This window comes from Ovis canadensis, chromosome 13 (assembly GCF_042477335.2).
Source record: "Ovis canadensis isolate MfBH-ARS-UI-01 breed Bighorn chromosome 13, ARS-UI_OviCan_v2, whole genome shotgun sequence".
In the NCBI taxonomy this organism is placed as follows: domain Eukaryota; kingdom Metazoa; phylum Chordata; class Mammalia; order Artiodactyla; family Bovidae; genus Ovis; species Ovis canadensis.
Window position 1 is genome coordinate 93,580,677 of NC_091257.1, and position 11,343 is coordinate 93,592,019.

Genomic DNA, 11,343 nt, shown 5'->3' on the forward strand with positions numbered 1-11,343 from the left:
GTCTGTTTCCCCATCTGTCACAAGAGGATAATATTCTTTATAGCATTTTATAAAGTTTTAACAGGTTCATTTGTGCAGGGTGATAGTAGATAGAGACTTCTGTAAGCAGGAGTTATTTTCTTCCAGAATTTTTGTTCTGTGTGTATTTTTTCTTCAATATAGCAAATGTCTGTTTGATGCACACCACCTCCCTTTCTTCCCTAACAGTGGGACCTCTCTATTGCTAGGGGCAAGTGGCCTTACTAAGACTACATTTCCCAGCTTCTTTTGCAGTTAGGGACGACCAATAAGATATAAACAGAGATCGTGGGTGAGGTTTCCAGGAAGACTTAAAGTGGGCTGACTCAGCTGTGAGACATCTTCCCTTTTGCCTCCAACTCCCATTTCTTTCTGCTCAGATGTGATGGCTGGAGCTTCAAGGACCACTTTGAACATGAGGCAAACATTGAAGCCTGGAAGACACATGCTTAGAGTGGTGAAACCAAAAGATAAATGGCATCTGGGTTCTTGATTGTAATGCAACAACCACACCAGTCCTTGCCTGCCTCACTCTGGACTTGTTTACATGATTGGAAAATAAATCTGTGCTTATTGAGGTCCTTGACATTTTGGCTTCCCATTACCAGCAGCTGGATCTATTTCTAACTGATACATTTGCCCAAACGGAATCAACCTGTGTGGGCTGTTTTGTGACCTGCATTTCTTAGTGATGCCCCGGTGCTTCCTTGTCTGAGAATGTCCTATTGCACATGAGCTCAACGTGAGGAGGTTGCTCTTTGCTTAGAAAGAATAATTTCCATGCAATGTGGTGGATTCTCTGTAGTCTTGGATAGGTCTTGTGGCCCAGCCAGTGTTAGGGTAGGCATGGTCTTAATTGTTCTCCAGTTTTAGGTGCTGCTGCGGCAAGTTTGACCCTACCAAGGCATGGAAAGTGGGAGATGGTTGTGTCAATATAGCACTGGCTGATTTTCCCAAAGAAATGGGCAGTCCGGATTTTTATGTGGAACCATTTTCTGTCTTAACAGCTTTATTGGTTTATAACTGGAATAGAATAAACTGCACTTTCCTGAATTGTGGGGCTTCTTAAGTGGTTCAGTGGTAAAGAATCCCTGCTAATGCTGGAGATACAGGTTCAGTCCCTGAGACAGGAAGATCCCCTGGAGAAGGAAATGGCAACCCACTCCAGTATTCTTGCCTGGGAAGTCCTATGGACAGAGGAGCCTGGCGGGGCTACTGCCCATGGGGTCACAAAAAATGCTGGATATGCCTTAGCGACTAAACAAGAAACAATGGGGTGGCAGGATTTCTTTCCATCCATTTCAGTTGCAGAAGTAACCCACGAGGGAATCGGTCAGGAAAGTGTTTTCCATCCTCAGGTGCCTCCTCTGAGACTCGAATCCAGCGCCTGTTCGGACAGGCTTGAATCGGGACCTGGGAATGGACAGTGTCTCTTCCGCTGACCCCAGTGAGCTCACACCCCGCTCCACACTGTCCTCACGTGAGCCACTGGGGAGGCCCTCAGTTTGGAAACGGAGAGGGCCCGCCCCCCAGCTGCAGCTCACAGAGCCTGCTGGCAGCTGTACTGGGGCCAGACACCCCACACCACCCCAAACAACCCCTCCGCCCCAAGCGGCCGCCGCCGCCTGCCGCTCTGAGCCTGTGGCCCGCCAGGGCCGAGAGGCACCTCAGCCAGCCCGCCCAGGGCCGGCCCGGCTGGGGTCTCTGCGAGGTGAGTCCACAGGCCAGGGAGCTGGGCGGGTGAGCTTTGACTTCTGCAGCTGGCCCCAGACTCCTGCCTCACGGGCCCTGGCCTGCGGAGCCCTGGAGGTGGGAGGTGGCCGGGGAGGAGGCGAGCCCCCTGGAGAAACCGGTGGGTGGTGGTCAGTAGGCTGTGGAGGAGACAGAACTGGGCAAGGAGTCGGGCCGCCTGGGCCGCCTTACCCAAGCCAGGCCTCGGGCCTTTTCTGCCAAACAGGGCCGGTCGCCAAGATCGCTTGCCGGTTGAGGAGGGACACGCAGGTGATATCTTTCCTTTCGTCTTCAAACTCCGGTGTAGCATATTAGCTAGTCACGCTTCCCGGTTCTTGGGATGAAATTGCCATCAGCCCCTTCAAGATGTGCAGGGCATTTTGTTTCATTTTCTGCCTCCATCCTGGCTCCCCACATCCATTCTACCCACTTCTCACCTCACCCCCCCACTAATGTGGTTAATATCTATCCTTATTCATGCATCTCATCGTCTCATGTCTTTTCTTCCTAGTGAAATACACACAAACGGGAAAGTACACACAACATAGGTTCACAGCTCAGTGGACTTTCCCGTGTGTGTAACCACCATCGAGACCCCCAGAACTCCCGTCACCTCCGCTACCTGTGGGTAATCATTGTCCTGATCTCGAACAGCAAACGTTAATTTTGCCTGCTTCTGCACTTTATATAAGCGGGATCACACAATATGCCTTCTTTTGCGTTTGACTTCTTTCTGTGTGTGTGTGTGTGTGTGTGTGTGTGTGTCTGATTTCTTTTTAAGCAGTTTGCTCATTTATTCTGGGCTGTGCTGGGTCTTCGCTGCTGTGCGGGCTCTTCTCCAGCTGTGCCGAGTGGCGGCAACTCTCCAGTTGTGATGCGCGGGCTTCTTACTGTGGTGGCTTCTCTCGTGGCCAAGCTCAGCCACCATAGTTGTGGCGCACGGGCTTAGCTGGTCCTCGGCATGTAGTATTTTCCTGGATCAGACACCAGAGCGGTGTCTCCTGCATTGGCAGGTGGATTCTTTCCCTGTCGCTGAGCCGCCAGGGAAGCCCCAGTGTCTGACTTCATCCGATTTCCTGTGTATTAGCATTTGTCCCTTTTCATTACTGCATGGACGCCAAATACCACAATGTCTTTACCCGTTTTGTTGCTGAGGGACATTGGGGTTGTTTCCAGCTTTTAGGTCTTCAGAGTTGAGGCTGTGGAGAACACTGTAGAATACACGTCTTTTGGTGACCATATGTGCATATTTCAGCTGGGCATATACCCAGGAGTTCCTTGCTGAGTCATAGCAAATGCTATGAGTATGTGCTTTAATTCCTGGTAGTCATATTCAGTCCTAGATCTTATTCCATTTCAACTCTTTTTTTTTTTTAATGTTTTAAAAATACTTTCTGTCTTGGTCAGTTTGGTTGCCATAACAGAATACCATAGGCTGAATGACCTCTAAACAGGAGAAATCTCTCTCTCACAGTTCTGGATGCTGAGAAGTTCAAGTTGCCGGCAGATTTGGTGTCTGGTGAGGTCCTGATTCCTAGATGGTGGGTCCTCACAGGTGCTAATCTCATTCCTAAAGGGACCTAATCACCTCCCCAAGACCCTCTGTCTAAATACCTGCATGTTGGGTTATTTCCATGCATGAATTTATAGCACTTTTTACTTTGAAAAAAGATCTCACGTTTATAGAAAAGTTCTAAATATGGTAAAAGAACATTTTTTGCCCCCTGAATTATTTGAGAATTGATTGTTGACCTATTGCCTGATCACCCCTTGATACTTTGATGTATACTTCCTACAAACAGGGTATTTCTATGTAACCACCATCTAACCATCAAAATTAGGAAATTAACATTCTGCATTACTGCCAGGCCCTGAGACGCATTCAGTTTTCACCAGATGCCCTAATAACGCCCGGTAAAAGGATGCAGCTCAGAGCACACGCTGTATTGAGCTGCCATGTCTCTCTAGTCTCCTTTAACCTGGAACAGCTCCTCAGTCTTTTCTCGATTCTCGTGACCTTGACCCTCTTGAGGTTGACAGGCCAGCTGTTTTGTAGTGTATCCCTCACCTTGGGTTTGTCTCTTGTTTCCTTGTGGTTAGATTCAGGTCATGCCTCTTCATACCATGCAGATAAATCACAGTAGTGATGCTGTGTTCTTTTCTTTGTCCTGTTGTTGATGGTGTTTACTCCCTCCCCTTGCCCCCAGTTTTACCGAGAAATAATTGATGTATAGCATTGTATGAGTTAAAGGTTTGATGCTTTTGAACTGTGGTGTTGGAGAAGACTCTTGAGAGTCCCTTGGATTGCAAAGAGATCCAACCAGTCAATCCTAAAGGAAATCAACCCTGAATATTCATTGCAAGGACTGATGCTGAAGCTGAAGCTCCAATACTTTGGCTACCTGATGCGAAGAGCTGACTCATTGGAAAAGACCCCGACGCTGGGAAAGATTGAAGGCGGGAGGAAAAGGGGACAACAGAGGATGAGATGGTTGAATGGCATCACCAACTCGATGGACATGAGTTTGAGTAAGCTCCAGAAGTTGGTGATGGACAGGGAAGCCTGGCGTGCTGCAGTCCATGGGGTTGCAAAGAGTCGGACACAACTGAGCGACTGAACTGAAGTTAAAGGTGTACAATAGAATGATTTGATACATGCATTTGATACATGTATTATAAAGTGATCACTACAGTAAGTTAACACCCCTCCCCTCACATGGTTATACCATTTTTTTCCTTGTGGTGAGGATGGTGGTGTTACTTCCATCACTGGAAGAGATTATCTGTCATGAATGTCTGTGAAGTTACTTTTTTTCCCCTTTGCAATAGATAATTGTTTGAGGGGAGGTACTTTGAAACCATGTAACTATCCCATTGCTCATCAAGCTTTCAATTACTAATTTATTTTTGTTAGTTTCTTGGCCTTTTGACATGTTGCCACCATTCTTTAAGCACTTCCCCAGCCTTGTAGCAGGAGGTGTTTCGGGTTCAGATAGTGCTTTCCTTGCTCCAGCCCTGGAATCAGCCATTTCTCCAAGGATCCTGGGCTCCTTTCCCTAGAGAACAGTAGAAGCCGATATCTTGGCAGGAAGTGTGCTTATCGCTGCTGGAGTCTGTCTACTCCCAGGCTGTCTTAGGACTGTGTGTCTATAAATATGCACACACATATATGTATATTTACATACTTATGTATCTAGACATACGTTTACATACACATTATCGCTACTTCTGCACCTGTCTATCATCATCATTGGCCATCATCTATTAGAAGACTATGAGTTTCCAGCTGATAACTCGAGGCCCACTCCAGCACCCCAACACTGATTCTGTTTGTCTCTCTGTCCAAATTGGGAACTCTCTTTTCAACAGGGAGAAAATTGGCTCCCATTACCCTCAGTATATCTCCTCATTTGACGGTCCCCTGCATGTCACCGATTTCCTATCTCTGCACACCGCCCTCCCCTGACCCCCCCAACATGCCCCAGCTGGATGCCTCCTCCGGCCCCTGCACTGTGTCATCTCTCTTGTGGATGGTTTCAGTTCCATTCCCTCATGGTCTTTATGCATTTTTCTTTTTAATTTTTATTTACTCTGAATGTATAACATATGCTCATTATTCAAAGAATATGGACAAGTTTGCAGTGAAGAGCTGGTCCTCCTTCCACTTCAGCCCTCGCACTCTCAACTCCCTTCCCCAGAGGCCACTGCAGCTCACAGCAGTGTTTCTTGTTTTAGACGGTCTGTGTGAACTGGAGCGCACCCCGTATTTACATCACGCTTCTTATCATACCGCTTGCCGTTGTGGTCTGTGCTTTGCTTTTCTCTTCCAGCTCTGTGTCATATCACCACTGCAGAGCTGCCTCGATCTTTTTAGTGATCACACAGTACTCCATTGCATGGATGTACCACAATCACGCAGCCTGTCCTCTTTTGATGGAGATTTAAGTCGTCTCCACCTTTCTCTAGCTCAGACGATACTTCAGCGGACAACCATTTCCAATCTGTTCCCGGCAGATGATGCCTTAGAGATGTCTCCATGCTGCTCTGGCGCCTCTACTGCCTTTTGCTCAGATGCACACCATTCTTGTGGTGTGTCTGCTGTATTTTCATGTGCCCTCCCCCTTATGATGGACACTGACACGGCTTCCAAGTCCCCGAAGCCACAAACACTGTAACGATGTCATTGAATGTGCCTTTGTGCAGGTTGGATTGTCTGAATGCTGAGATGGAGTTTGGGGAGACTGATCAAGGGATTTTGTGTGTGTGTGTGTGTGTGTGTGCTATAACTGTTGACTTTATTCAGGGGGGAGAAGAAAGATGAACTCAATACAGTTGGGTTATTTCTCAAATAATCTGGAGAGGGGCGAGCCTCTGGGGACCTAGGGAGGCAGGCTGGGACTCTGTGGAAACTAGTGTGAACTGAGGCTGACCCTCCATGGTTCCCTTGCCACTGCCAGTTTCTCCTCACTGCCCTTTCTCCTTCTGACTCCCTGTGGGGCGCACAAGTCAGGTGGGTATGGCTCACTAGGTGTTTGTCACTTAGATGTTTGACCTGGAATGAATGACCTCCCCCTTCTAAGCCTCAGTTTCCTCATGCGTGTGATGTGTCTCTCACATTCCTGACTGTTGTGTAGCATGAGGCTTTGTGGAAAGTAAGCCCTTGATAAACAAAAGGGTCCCCTTAAATTAGGGTCCCCAGATCTTTGTGGCACAAATCTCTACCTCAGGCTCAGATCTGGGGACACAGTCCCTCAAGGCAGTGAGAAGGGGAGGACCAGGGAGTCAGGGGTGTTGAACTGGGGTTGTTATGATGCCAAGAAGTGTTGTAACCAGACTTTCAATTTGGTAATGTTTGAAGCAAAAGTGCTAATCTAGATGGGGATGGGTACTCATTTTATTCATTCACCCATTCATTCATTTATGTTTCTTTTAACAACTTGTGACTTTGGACAAGTGACTTAACTTCTCTGTGCCTCAGTTTTTTCTTCTGTAAAATGGGAATAATAGTACCTAGGCTCGGTGACATTAAATGAGATGATACAGGCAAACTGCTTAGAGCAGTGCACGTAGGACCTGTTCAATAAAGATCAGTTATTATCACAAGTAATTTTTCCAACAAATCATTTACTGAGAATCTGCTACATGCCAGGGTTAGTTGTCTCTTTCTGCCAACAACTAGAGCCACCTGGAGCCTCAGAGTCTATAAAATCAGAGCCCAGAAATGATGACATGATCTCAGGGTGTAACCACCCCCGCCTAGCAATCTGGCTGATGTCCTGTAAGCCCCCACCACCCAGCTCCTCAGAGGCTGTGACAGCCTCAAACCTTCTCCAACAGCACTGATCTGCACCCTCGTGTTGCTCAGATGCTAAGTTATGTCCGACTCTTTTGTGAGTCCATGGACTGTAGCCTGCCAGGCTCCTCTGTCCATGGGATTCTCCAGGCAAGAATACTGGAGTGGGTTGCCATTTCCTTCTCCAAGGGATTTTCTGGACCCAGGGGTCGAACCTGGGTCTCTTACAGCTCCTGCATTGGCAGGCAGATTCTTTATCTCTAGTGCCACCTGGGAAGCTGGAACCCTTGTGAACTCAGGGAAAATCAGACTCAGGCAGCAAACCTTCATTTGTGCAATGGGAACTCCTCTTTTTAAGCCCTAGACATAGCTGAGGGTCCAAACTGCCCTTTCTTTGCAGTCCCTGGGAGAAAGTAGGCAGCATAAGTTGGCCAGGGCTCACTTGGTACCTGATGCCACGAGTTGAGTGTGGACCAGGGTTTCTCAACCTTGGCACTTTTGGCATGTGAAGCGGGATCATTCTTTGTTGTGGGGCATTGTCTTGGGTATTGCAGTATCCCTGGCCTCCACCCACTAGGTGCCTAGTAGCATCCCTGCCCCCAGCTGTGACAACCAAAAATGTCTCCAGACATTGCCAAGTGTCCCTTGGGTGGGGGGCAAAACCACTCAGGGTTAAAGCCCCTGGTTTGGAGGGTGCAGAGGCTGGGCTGAGTCCCCACTGGCTTGCCGTGTGACATTGGAGAAGTCCTCTGCCCACTCAGGGCCTTGGGTCCCATCCCATCAGGGGATCAGGCTGAACCAGCACAAAGGGGCCTCCAGTCTGGTCTGACTAGAACTCTGGGCTCCTGGGTACTCCCATCTCTCTGTGCATCTGGGTTGCAAGTTCCAGGAGGTAAGGTGAGGGTTAGAGCCTGGGAGACAGCCTGGGGATAGCCCTGTGCTTGTTCTTCTAGGCCATGTCTGGCCCTCCCTCCAGTGGCAGGAGAGATAATAATTATAAAATCAGGCCTTAGGTTGTGTCTCCTTTAATCCTTTCAATACCTCTAGGCGGTGGGAATTTTTATTATCTTTATTTTCCAGCAATAGGACAAATCACGATTGTGTGCTGCTTAACAGGACACACAGGAAGAACACAGCATCACTTATATTATCTCCCTGCAAAGATGCATAGCCTGAATCTAACTAGGAGGGAGCATAGAGCAAATCCAGAGTGAAGGACATGTTACAAAAGAGTTAGCCTGTCATCCTCAAAAGCAGGATGAGAACAACCCGGAGAAGCCGAGGGACTGTTGAAAGAGCCTGTGTACACCTGAGGGAATCGAGGAATCCTTCCGGACCAGAAAAGAACCATAGAGACTCTCATGAGGATGATCACAGCATATTGGGTTGCTGTGTGGGTTTGATAGCCATGCTGCACTGATGCTCTGTCCTGAACCTGATAGTAGTACTGGCTGTGTAATGAGGGAGGAGAGGGTTAGGAGATATGGCTGGAGGGTTTAGGAATAAAAGGACAGCATGTCTATAATTGGGTTTCTCTGATAGCGCAGTGGTAAAGAATCCTCCTGCCAACGCAGAAGACGCAGGAGACATGGGTTCCATCCCTGGGTCGGGAAGATCCCCTGGAGGAGGAAATGGCAGCCCACTCCAGTATGCTTGCCTGGAGAATCCCATGCACAGAGGGGCCTGGCGGGTTACAGTCCAGGGGGTCGTGAAAGAGTTGGACATGACTTAGTGACTAAACAACAATGCCTACAACTGGCTCTCAAATGACACAGGATAAGAGAGAAATATGAATAGAGGGGAAGTGATAAAGTAAGTGGGACAAAATATAAACAATCTGGGTGAAGGATGTTGTAGCTTGACTGAAAAGTCCCTGTAACTCTTGTCATTTTTAATGAGTTGAAAGGTCACACCAAAATAAGTTTAAAAACAAATATAAAGAGCTGACCTTCAGTATACACGAGAGAAATGAAAATACATGTCCAAAAAAAAAAAAACCTGTAAGCATATTCCCAGCAGTTTTGTTTATAGGAGCCCCAGACTGGAAACAACTGAGATGCTTTTTAGCAAGTGAGAAGAGCAACAAATTGTAATCCACCTATAAATGGAATGTTATTCAGCAATGATATGGAGTGAGCTGTGGATTCATGCACGTTATGGATGAATCTTAAAAGAATCTTGTGGAGGGAAGCAAGGCAGACACAGAAGCCCACGTCCTGTGTGTGATTCCTCCGATACAAAGTTCGAGAATTGGTCAGACAAATCTAGAAGTCAAAATATTGGTTCCTTTTGTGGGCAGAGGTAGCGTCTGAGAAGGGGCATGGATCAGCCTTCCCGGCTGCTGCAGAAGTTCTATGTCTTGATCTGGCTGGTGGTCACATGCATTTATACATAAATAAATAGGCGCTGTGATAAAAATTCATTGACAAAAGTTTGTTGAGAGAAGTTCCTTTTCTGCACGTTATCCTACGTAAGTTAAACTCAAAAGTAAAAGAATAAAAAAATTAAAGACGAATATTGGACATAGGAGAATGAGATGGGCAGGGAGTGGAGAGTGGGGTTAAGGGGAATAAAAAATGAAACCAGAGAGGAGCCTTGTGTGGACAATGAAGACACCGCTGTGAACTGAGGAGTCCGCTCAGATAACCTGGCCTTTTTGGTCCTTGAGGTTCAAAAGGAAAAACAACAGCCAAAAAAATCCACACGAGCTCAGAGGTGGAGACGTCCTTGCCTGGTGGGTGTGGCAGAGGCAGGATTTGAACCCGGGTCTAGGGGGGCCCTGGAGTATGCTCCTTACCCAGTGCTCTGGCCTGGATTCAGTGGGCTGGACAGCCGTGCTGGGCTCCCACAGGCTCCCCGGGGGCCTGGCGGGGGATGATGAAACCTGTTCCAGCCCAGAGCTCTGGCTCAGGGCTCCAAGTGTGGAGGGGAGGCAGTGGGGCAGAGGGCGGCCCCGCCTGCACCTCCCATGCCGGGATCCTGGTTTTCTGGCCCGTGGCAGCCCTGCCAATCTCCACCCGCGTCCTGCCGGCCTTTGCCTTCCTTCCTGAGCCAGTGTGTGGGCTCTGGTGCCAATCCCAGCTCTGCCCTCATCTGCTGGTGTGACCTGGGCAGAGCAGCTCCCTACTTTGTGCCTCAGTTTCCACTTCCAGAGCCTGCCCACGAGGGCATCTAGCTAATACAGCGCCGATGAGCAGACTCAAGGAGTTCAGTGTGTGTAGATCTCAATACCACGCCCGCCCGTCCCAAGCACACAATCATAGGAGCCGCAGTTGGTGGTGTTATTGCTACTTGCAGGAAGGAGGGAGTCTGTGTTGCCCTTAGACCTAGGAACACCAGTGTGGTAAGGCAGCTGGCATGGGATGGAAAGTTCTGGAGAAAGGAGCTTGATTCAGACTGTCTGAAGATTACTCAGAAAACTCACTTATTTCCCACTCTGAGGCTTTAAAAAAATTTTATTGTTAATTAGAGGATAATTGCTTTACCATGCTGTGTTGGTTTTTGCCATACAACAATGTCAATCAGCCAAAAATATCCATATATCCCCTCCCTTCCACCCTCATCTCATCCGGCCTCCATCCCACCCCTCTAGGTTGTCACTGTGCTCTGCTTAGTCGCTCAGTCGTGTCTGACTCTCTGCGACCCCATGGACTGGAGCCCGCCAGGGGATTTTCCAGGCAAGAATACTGGAGTGGGTTGCCATGCCCTCCTCCAGGGAATCTTCCCCACCCAGGAATCGAACCCAGGTCTCTCACATCGCAAGCAGATTCTTTACCATCTGAGCTATCAGGGAAGCCCAAGAACACTGGAGTGGGGAACCTATCCCTTCTCCAGTGGATCTTCCCAACCCAGGAATCAAACTGGGGTCTCCTGCATTGCAGGCGGATTCTTTACCAGCTGAGCTACCGGGGAGCACTGTTATATACTAACTTCCCAGCAGCTCTATTCACGTGTGGAAATATATATATATATATATATATATATATATATATATATATATATATATATATATTTCAATGCTCCTGCTCAGTTTGTCCCACCCTCTGCTTCCCCTGATGAGTTCACAAGCCTGTTCTCTATGTCAGCGTCTCCATTCCTGCCCTGCAAATAGGTTAATCAGTACCATTTTTCTAGATTCCTTATATATGCATTAATCTACAAAATTTGTTTTTCTCTTTCTGACTTACTTCACTCTGTACAAGTGGATGAATCACTCTGAGTTTTGAGGAAGTTCTTGGTAAGCTAAGGTGAGACCCGCACGGGCTTCACCAGCCTGCCCCCCGGGCAGGCGCTCAGGTCCC